The sequence below is a fragment of the Bos indicus genome, chromosome 6 (assembly GCF_029378745.1).
Source record: "Bos indicus isolate NIAB-ARS_2022 breed Sahiwal x Tharparkar chromosome 6, NIAB-ARS_B.indTharparkar_mat_pri_1.0, whole genome shotgun sequence".
In the NCBI taxonomy this organism is placed as follows: Eukaryota; Metazoa; Chordata; class Mammalia; order Artiodactyla; family Bovidae; genus Bos; species Bos indicus.
Genome location: NC_091765.1, coordinates 37,170,010 through 37,179,623, shown reverse-complemented (window position 1 = coordinate 37,179,623; position 9,614 = coordinate 37,170,010).

Below are 9,614 nucleotides of genomic sequence, written 5' to 3'. Positions count from 1 at the left end.
GGAGGACCTTTTGAATACTTGGCACTGGGATATAATCTTGAAGCAAATAGACATGATAGTCGCCTTCATAAAGCTGCCAGTCTAATTGTGGAGGAAGAGGGAGAAGACAAACAGGTAAACAAGCCAATAAAATAATAACAAATCATCACAAGGAATGAAATAGACAAGGTGTGGGTATAGAGAATAATTGGAGGTTGAAGTTAGAGAACTTTATTACATTTAAAGGAAGAGTGAGAAGATCAGTCCAGCCATGGAACCTGGAAAGAGATGACTGTTCTGGGCAGAGAAGACACAGAGCAAACGTCCTGAGGTGGGACAGCTTGACATTTTGGGAGAACAGAAAGAAGGCTAGTGTGGCTCTAGTTTAGAGGGAGAGCGAGAGCAGCATGATGGGAGGAGAGAGGCAGACAGAGGCCTGCTGATGTAACCAAGACTTGGAATTTCCTTTATATTTTAAATTTAATGAGACTCTATTGAGGCATTTTAGGCAAAGAAGCAAAAGAATCTGGTTTAGACTGTAAATCGTTTTGGTTAATGTGCAGAGAACAGGCAGAATAGGGTATTGGGAGACTGGTTAGGAGACTAAATCAGAAGAGCTTCAAGGGGGGGAGATGACCGGGTTTATTGCAGCCATGAAATTAAAAGACGCTTATTCCTTGGAAGGAAAGTTATGACCAATCTAGATAGCATATTCAAAAGCAGAAACATTACTTTGCCAACAAAGGTCCGTTGAACTTCCTGATGTTCAAGCTGGCTTTAGAAAAGGCAGAGGAACCAGAGATCAAATTGCCAACATCCGCTGGATCATAGAAAAAGCAAGAGAGTTCCAGAAAAACATCTATTTCTGCTTTATTGACTATGCCAAAGCCTTTGACTGTGTGGATCACAATAAACTGTGGAAAATTCTGAAAGAGATGGGAATACCAGACCACCTGATCTGCCTCTTGAGAAATTTGTATGCAGGTCAGGAAGCAACAGTTAGAACTGGACATGGAACAACAGACTGGTTCCAAATAGAAAAAGGAGTTCGTCAAGGTTGTATATTGTCACCTTGTTTATTTAACTTATATGCAGAGTACATCATGAGAAATGCTGGACTGGAAGAAACACAAACTGGAATCAAGATTGCAAGGAGAAATATCAATAACCTCAGATATGCAGATGACACCACCCTTATGGCAGAAAGTGAAGAGGAACTCAAAAGCCTCTTGATGAAGGTGAAAGTGGAGAGTGAAAAAGTTGGCTTAAAGCTCAACATTCAGAAAACGAAGATCATGGCATCCGGTCCCACCACTTCATGGGAAATAGATGGGGAAACAGTGGAAACAGTGTCAGGTTTTATTTTTCTAGGCTCCAAAATCACTGCAGATGGTGACTGCAGCCATGAAATTAAAAGACACTTACTCCTTGGAAGGAAAGTTATGACCAACCTAGATAGCATATTCAAAAGCAGAGACATTACTTAGCCAACAAAGGTTCGTCTAGTCAAGGCTATGGTTTTTCCTGTGGTCATGTATGGATGTGAGAGTTGGACTGTGAAGAAGGCTGAGCGCCAAAGAATTGATGCTTTTGAACTGTGGTGTTGGAGAAGACTCTTGAGAGTCCCTTGGACTGCAAGGAGATCCAACCAGTCCATTCGAAAGGAGATCAGCCCAGGGATTTCTTTGGAAGGAATGATGCTAAAGCTGAAACTCCAGTACTTTGGGTACCTCATGCGAAGAGTTGACTCATTGGAAAAGACTCTGATGCTGGGAGGGATTGGGGGCAGGAGGAAAAGGGGATGACAGAGGATGAGATGGCTGGATGGCATCACTGACTCGATGGACTCGAGTCTGAGTGAACTCCAGGAGTTGGTGATGGACAGGGAGGCCTGGCGTGCTGTGATTCATGGGGTCACAAAGAGTTGGACATGACTGAGTGACTGAACTGAACTGAACTGTTGGAGAAGACTTTTGAGAGTCCCTTGGACTGCAAGGAGATCCAACCAGTCCATTCTAAAGGAGATCAGTGTGTTTTTGGGTGTTTTTGGGTGTTTTTTGGAAGGACTCATGAGTTGACTCATGAGTGTTGGGTGTTTTTTGGAAGGACTCAAGAGTTGACTCATTGGGAAAGACTCTGATGCTGGGAGGGATTGGGGGCAGGAGGAGAAGGGGACGACAGAGGATGAGATGGCTGGATGGCATCACCGACTCGATGGACATGAGTTTGGGTGAACTCTGGGAGTTGGTGATGGACAGGGAGGCCTGGTGTACTGCAATTAATGGGGTCTCAAAGAGTCAGACACGACTGAGTGACTGAACTGAAACTATGGTGATTCCACTGGAGGTAAAGAAAAGCTGAGAGACTGAAGATTTTAAAGATAAATTATTATTATTAGCTACATCTTTTTATTGTGATAGACTGTAAACCACAGTCATATTGTTTTAACATATTGGGTAGCCCGGTCCCAGGACAACTGTTTTGAATCCAATTCATCGAGTATTCTCTTTAGAGAGTGATTCTGTTTTCATGGGCTACATGCAGTTTTCTTTTTTAAACCTTTTATTGCCATCAGGGAAGGCAATCTTATTTACAGAAAGCCCCTCTCCCACCATGTTTGTATGTATATCCGTATATCCAGACATATATCTTAAGAGTATATGTATGCTAAGTCACTCAGTTGTGTCCAACTCTTTGTGACCCCATGAACTGAAGCCCTAGGCCACCAGTCTCCTCTGTCCATGGGATTTCCCAGGCAAGAATACTGGAGTAGATTACCATGCCCTTCTCTAGGGGCTCTTCCTGACCCAGGGATCAAACTCTCATCTCTTACATCTCCTGCATTGGCAGGTGGGTTCTTTACCACTAGGGCCAGCTGAGAAGTCTCTAAGTGTATACAGCTCAGTGAATTTTCACAATCTGAACACACCTGTGTATCCACTACCCAGATCAAGAAACAAAACCTTATTTCCATCAAGGGACTCTGTCATACTGCCTTCCAGTCATTGCCTATCCTGACTTCCAACACCATAGATTAGTTTTGCCTCTTTTTGGACTAGATATATATAGAATCATAAAGTATGCATTCGTTCGTGCTTGACTTCTTTACTCAACTTTATGAGATCTTTCCATATAGTTGTCGATTATTGATGTTATTTCATTCTATAAGTGTACCTTTGAATTTACCTTTCTAATGGATGTTAGGGTAGGTTTCAGTTTGGAGCTATTATAGATAGTGTTACTATAAGCATACTAGTACATATCTTTTGGCCTTTTCTTTTGATGGAACATTTTGGTGGCTGAGTTTTAAATACAATTAAGTACTCTTGCCTGGAAAATCCTATGGATGGAGGAGCCTGGTAGGCTGCAGTCCATGGGGTCGCTAAGAGTCGGATACGACTGAGCGACTTCACTTTCACTTTTCACTTTCATGCATTGGAGAAGGAAATGGCAACCCACTCCAGTGTTCTTGCCTGGAGAATCCCAGGGACGGGGGAGCCTGGTGGGCTGCCCGTCTATGGGGTCGCACAGAGTCGGACACGACTGAAGTGACTTAGCAGTAGCAGTAGCAGTAATTTATTTTTGAATCTGTTCGTCAGTAACATAGTACTATATATTTCAATATCTCAAACATATAAACACCAGATCATGAAGGACTTTGCTCTCACAAATGTGAAAACTTTTGGCAACAAGAACTGCTGATGTGAGAAATTTTAAGTTTGGAAGTCTAAAACATCTGGAATTACATTTGCCATTTTGACTTTCTTTTTAAGCAGTCACAAACTACATGTCCAGGATTTGAGAACATCATGACTTTGCTACATCTCTTTGCTGTAATGGACTGTAAACCACAGTCATATGATAAGCAAGGTTGGTTAGGCTGTCCTGAAGAATGTGCAGATGTTTGGTACTAACACAGTCCTTGGCCTTGTATTTGAAAATCATATCATTCTTTATCCTACCACAGTTGTTTAGGAACAAAGCCAGCAATTTACTTCTTTTCAATTATCTATTTCTGCTTTTTGACTCTCTGAAGCATGGAAAGAGAACCAGTCTCAGAGATAACTATTATCAGCTGAGAGACTCTTCTGCATAACGAGACAACACTCATTTACTGTACATCCCTACTCTCATATTCCTGTAACTTGTCTTCTCCACCCAGAAACCCCTTTTCCTTTGTTTTGTCTAAAATAGTACATAAACCTCAATCATTTGGTCTCCTAGCGTCTTATTTCTTTATGAAATTTCCGTGCATACTTACATAATTAAAACTGTCTTTTCTCTTGCTGATTTGTTTTTGTCAGTTTAATTTCCAGGGTCCCTAGGCAGAGAACCTAAGAAGGTAAAGGGAAACATTTTTTTCTTTTGCTGCATTAGAATTGGCAATTCTCCAAGTAAGAATATGTGCTACTTTTGGCCTCATGCCTAAAGTATGGGATATTAGGCTATATTTTCCCACAGTTCAGGCAGTTCTATCCAGAAGTGCTAGCCCAGCTGTCCCTTCTGCGTGTCACCAGAATAACTGTCAAAGCACTGACTCAAATAAATTTTACATCTTGTCTTTGAACCCTATTAAAACTTGTAGTGGTGATTTTATTTTAGAATATAATTGTTTCTCTTTTTCCACAAATAGGGAATAAATAAGCTTCACTCAGTACCAGTGTTATAGAGATCTGAATTCTCTTTCCATTTCTACCTCTGACTTTTCTATTTGACCTTTCAAAAGTATGTTAGTCACTCAGTTGTGTCTGATTTTTTGTGTTCCCATAGACTGTATGTAGCCTCTGTCTGTGGAATTCTCCAGGCAAATATTCAAATATTCAGTTAAATATTTGAATAAGGGGTTCTACAAGTGATTGTATATCTCAATATACATCACTCTCATATAGAACTGTTGTGAGGAAAACTGCATTTTATAAATGTAGAAAAGGTTATAAACAAAATTGCATTTTGTTACTTAAATTGCAAAAGCTCAAAATCAAGGAAATGAAATGTGATAGTCATTAACAACATTTGCAAATATTTCCTGGTCTCCACTTCGCAGGCAATTTCTATTCCCTTTGTGGGTGATGCTATGGGAAGACGGGGTACCTGTGACTAGTTTAGGTCAATCAGTTGTGAGTGGAGGTGACTCCACTCACAGCATTTAATGTCCTTCTGCAAGATCCTTCAAGGCTTATGTCCCTCTGCCATTACAACCAACAAGTTCCAGATTGTGTCTGCATCTTCAATTTGGGTCCCTGAGTAACTATGAAGAACAGAATCCTGCTGCCAACCCATCATACCCAGATAGCCTGAGCGAGAAAGAAACCTTTGTTGTTTTTGAAACCATTGGGTGTCATTTTGGGTGCTCCCCAAGAGGTCCAGTACCACAGAGCTTTAGGTCTCCTCACAGAAAAGAATTTAGCAAGAGGCAAAGTGATAGATAAGAAGTGATTTACTAGAATAGGACGCTTGTGAGGCTAAGAAGCATGCAGGCACGGGGGTACCATGCCCAGAGAACTTACTGGGCTACAGTTTTACAATCAAAGGAACAGTAGGGTGGGGGTGGGAGGGGGCAGAATTTCTTTGTCTTTCTTGAGTAGACATCATGCTTCCATCATCAGTTCCTCCTCCAGGTTGAGCAGGGGAGTTTTCTTGTCCCTATGTGATCAAGCTAGGTCCACAAATTACTATTTTTTTATGTGTGCAGAAAGCATGTCCTAGGGATCATTAACTTACTGAGCTCAATGAGCAGGATATGGGTCTCATGCCACCATTGTTTCATTGTTTTGGGGCATGTCTCATGTTTCTGTTGCATGATTTTGTTCCTACGCTAGATTGCTTGGTTTTGTGGTTAAGCAAACCTACTTTCTTGAGTAATCATTAATTTACAGAGGTCTCTCACACTTTTTCTACTTACAATCTCCTAGTGGGATTAACTATTTAATCGCCTGTTTTGTCCCTTCATTCTGTCCCTATCATTTTGAACCAATGATATTGTTTGTTACTGCATCTTGAATCAACTTAATCTAGCCTATCCTGACTCATACAAGTAGCTCCAACAATGTCATTTGGTTGAGTTTTTCTTGGGGCAATTTTAGTCAAAAAGAAATTTTCATTTAGTTTTTCAATAACTTTTCATGAAGTTCCTATGGGGTTTACAGCAATGAACGAACAATATAAATGTCTCTGTTCTCATGAAAATTGGAAGAGGGCAAAGGAGACATTAGGCATATATCTAAGTATGATGAATGCTGTAATTGGAAAAGTATGGCTTTCTCTATGTATTATTCTTAGAATGCTGTGGTTCCTTTTCCCCTTTCTGTCTCTCTTTTAAATTAGAGATTATTCAGTCACTGAATATTATGCAAGGCTACCTAGAAAAGAATGAGAAAGGAAAAAAAAAAACAAGTTTCTAACTCTTGAGAAGTATCTTGGAATCATAGAAATGTACCTTGCCCAGTCTGGAACTTAGATTCCAACATTGCTTTTGAACAGTGGGCAGCCTCAGACAAGTAGCAAGCTTTGCTGTGTAAAAGATGTAAAACAGATCAGATGTAAAACAGCACTAAATATAACCTCCTCTGGCCAGACTTTCATAATTACTACAATAATTAAATTAAGCAGAGAATTAAGTGCCCCATAAAAAAGAAACAGTGTTATTATTCTTTGAAGATTTTACTTGAAATGCATTGGATGAGGCTATAAAGAACCAGTTTAAAAAAAAAAAAAAAAAGATTTGGTCTGCCTGTAAAGCAACAGATAAACAAATTAAAATTAAAATTGTACCCTTCCAGCTGTGGGAAATTTTACAGAATGACACGGTAGAATTACACCTTGGAGAATCTAAACTCGGTGTTCATTGCCAAGTAATATCTACTAATGTTGTGCTATTAGGATATGGTTGAAACATGCCAAAAATTTCCTTGTAATCTTCACAAGAAATATTCAATACTTTTATTGTCAGTAGAATGAAATGAATGTACAAATACCTAGTTTTATACAAGTGGATAAACAAAAAAATGCATGCAGCATTAAAAACTGCCATTGTCTGTGAATCTGTAATTTCAAAAGTGTATACACTTATAACTTGTTGGAAATACCTAATGTTCTGAACTCATTCCTCTTTTCTAAGTCTCATTTAGATTAGAGTTCAGAATCTCAAGGTAATGTTATAAGAGATGATGAAAGGCACATTTGTCACTGGTTGTCAGGCAACCTAAAGCATGAGTTATTGGCGTGTACAAACACATCTCCTTATTAGGCACACAGAGTGGGTGTAGGTGCTGAACTGCTTTTCTATTGGTTAGTTTCCTTTCCAATGGCAGAAGAGAAAGTATTTTTCTCCGAGTTAATTAGCATATTCTGGGAGAGATTGTGTTTCTTTCCCTGGCAGTGTTAAATATAGACTTGAAAACCAGCCTTTAGCATTTATCATTTAAAAGTTACTTTAACTTTGGATGTTCTATATTTTTATGTACAAAAATACTTCAGAAAAGCTTTTGAAAATTCAAATAATAGCTCACAATGATTATGCTATGAGAAGTTAGCTAGAGAGAAAGATTGGTTTTCTTGAGGATGCTTTTATATAAAGAAAATAATAATTGACTATCTTCCCAGATTGAAACAAGGAAAAATAACTCCAGGTCTGAAAGGACAACAGAAATAGTGTTCCTGATCCTCACCCCACCTTTACATAGACCACAAGGAACAGTCAGAAAACTGGGAAGAGGGCAGAGTTATAGCAAAGGAACTAAGAGGAAGGGACCAAGACAGGGATATCAGTCTGCCCACATGAGGGACAGCCAGATGGCCTGAAATGTGACCCAATGAAAACAGTATGGAAACAGATGCTTAGTGCTCTTTGAACTGTATGTAACTGCATAGTGCAAGCTTACAGAATATTTTCTACATGTTTTCTCATTCTCTGGTTTCTGCCTCCTCCTATTTCATCCTACACCCACTGATACTATTTTGTATCATATAGCAGTGTTTCACAAAGCTTCAGTAGCGCCCTATTTCCAATAGTGTTAAATTTATAAAAGAAAGCCTAAGCTTCTACAGCTGGTATTCACAGTTTTCCATGGGCTGCTGATACCCTTCAACAACCTTCTGACCCACTACTTTCCTAAACAGACACTAACTCCACCCAAACATGTCATTTACTATGCCTGCTGTAAGGGTTCTGGCTCGCTTACTCCCTAGCCTCTGCTCAAGGTAAATCTTAATTTTCTCCTCTTAGTTTTCTTAAACCTTCAGAAATGGAAGGATCAAAGTGAAAGTTTGCCTTGTGATTAATGACAGCTTGTGCTTTTAGAGAAGAACCAGAATAGAGTATCACTTTATGCTGCAAACCATAATGGTCGATACCTGCAAACCAGATGGTCAACACTGAAATCAGATTGATTATATTCTTTGCAGCCAAAGATGGAGAAGCTCTATACAGTCAGCAAAAACAAGACCAGGAGCTGACTGTGGCTCAGACCATGAACTCCTTATTGCCAAATTCAGACTGAAATTGAAGAAAGTGGAGAAAACCACTAGACCATTCAGGTATCACCTAAATCAAATCCCTTATGACTATACAGTGGAAGTGAGAAATAGATTTAAGGGCCTAGATCTGATAGACAGAGTGCCTGATGAACTATGGATGGAGGTTCATGATATTGTACAGGAGACAGGAATCAAGACCATCCCCAAGAGAAGGAAATGCAAAAAAAGCAAAATGGCTGTCTGAGGAGGCCTTACAAATAGATGTGAAAAGAAGAGAAGCGAAAAGCAAAGGAGAAAAGGAAAGATATACCCATTTGAATACAGAGATCCAAAGAATAGCAAGGAGAGATAAGAAAGCCTTCCTCAGCAATCAGTGCAAAGAAATAGGGGAAAACAATAGAATGGGAAAGACTAGAGATCTCTTCAAGAAAATCAGAGATACCCAGGGAACATTTCATGCAAAGATGGGCTCAATAAAGGACAGAAATGGTATGGACCTAACAGTAGCAGAAGATATTAAGAAGAGGTGGTAAGAATACACAGAACTGTACAAAAAAGATCTTCATGACCCAGATAATCACAATGGTATGATCACTCACCTAGAGCTAGACAACCTGGAATGTGAAGTCAAGTGGGCCTTAGGAAGCATCACTACGAACAAAGCTAGTGGAGGTGATGGAATTCCAGTTGAGCTATTTCAAATCCTGAAAGATGACGCTGTGAAAGTGCTGCACTCAATATGCCAGCACATTTGGAAAACTCATCAGTGGCCACAGTACTGGAAAAGGTCAGTTTTCATTCCAATCCCAAAGAAAGGCAATGCCAAAGAATGCTCACACTACTGCACAATTGCACTCATCTCACACGCTAGTAAAGTAATGCTCAAAATCCTCCAAGCCAAAAAAAAAAATTCTCCAAGCCAGGCTTCAGCAATACGTGAACCGTGAACTTCCTGATGTTCAAGCTGGTTTTAGAAAAGGCAGAGGAACCAGAGATCAAATTGCCAACATCCGCTGGATCATAGAAAAAGCAAGAGAGTTCCAGAAAAACATCTATTTCTGCTTTATTGACTATACCAAAGCCTTTGACTGTGTGGATCACAATAAACTGTGGAAAATTCTGAAAGAGATGGGAATACCAGACCACCTGACTTGCCTCTT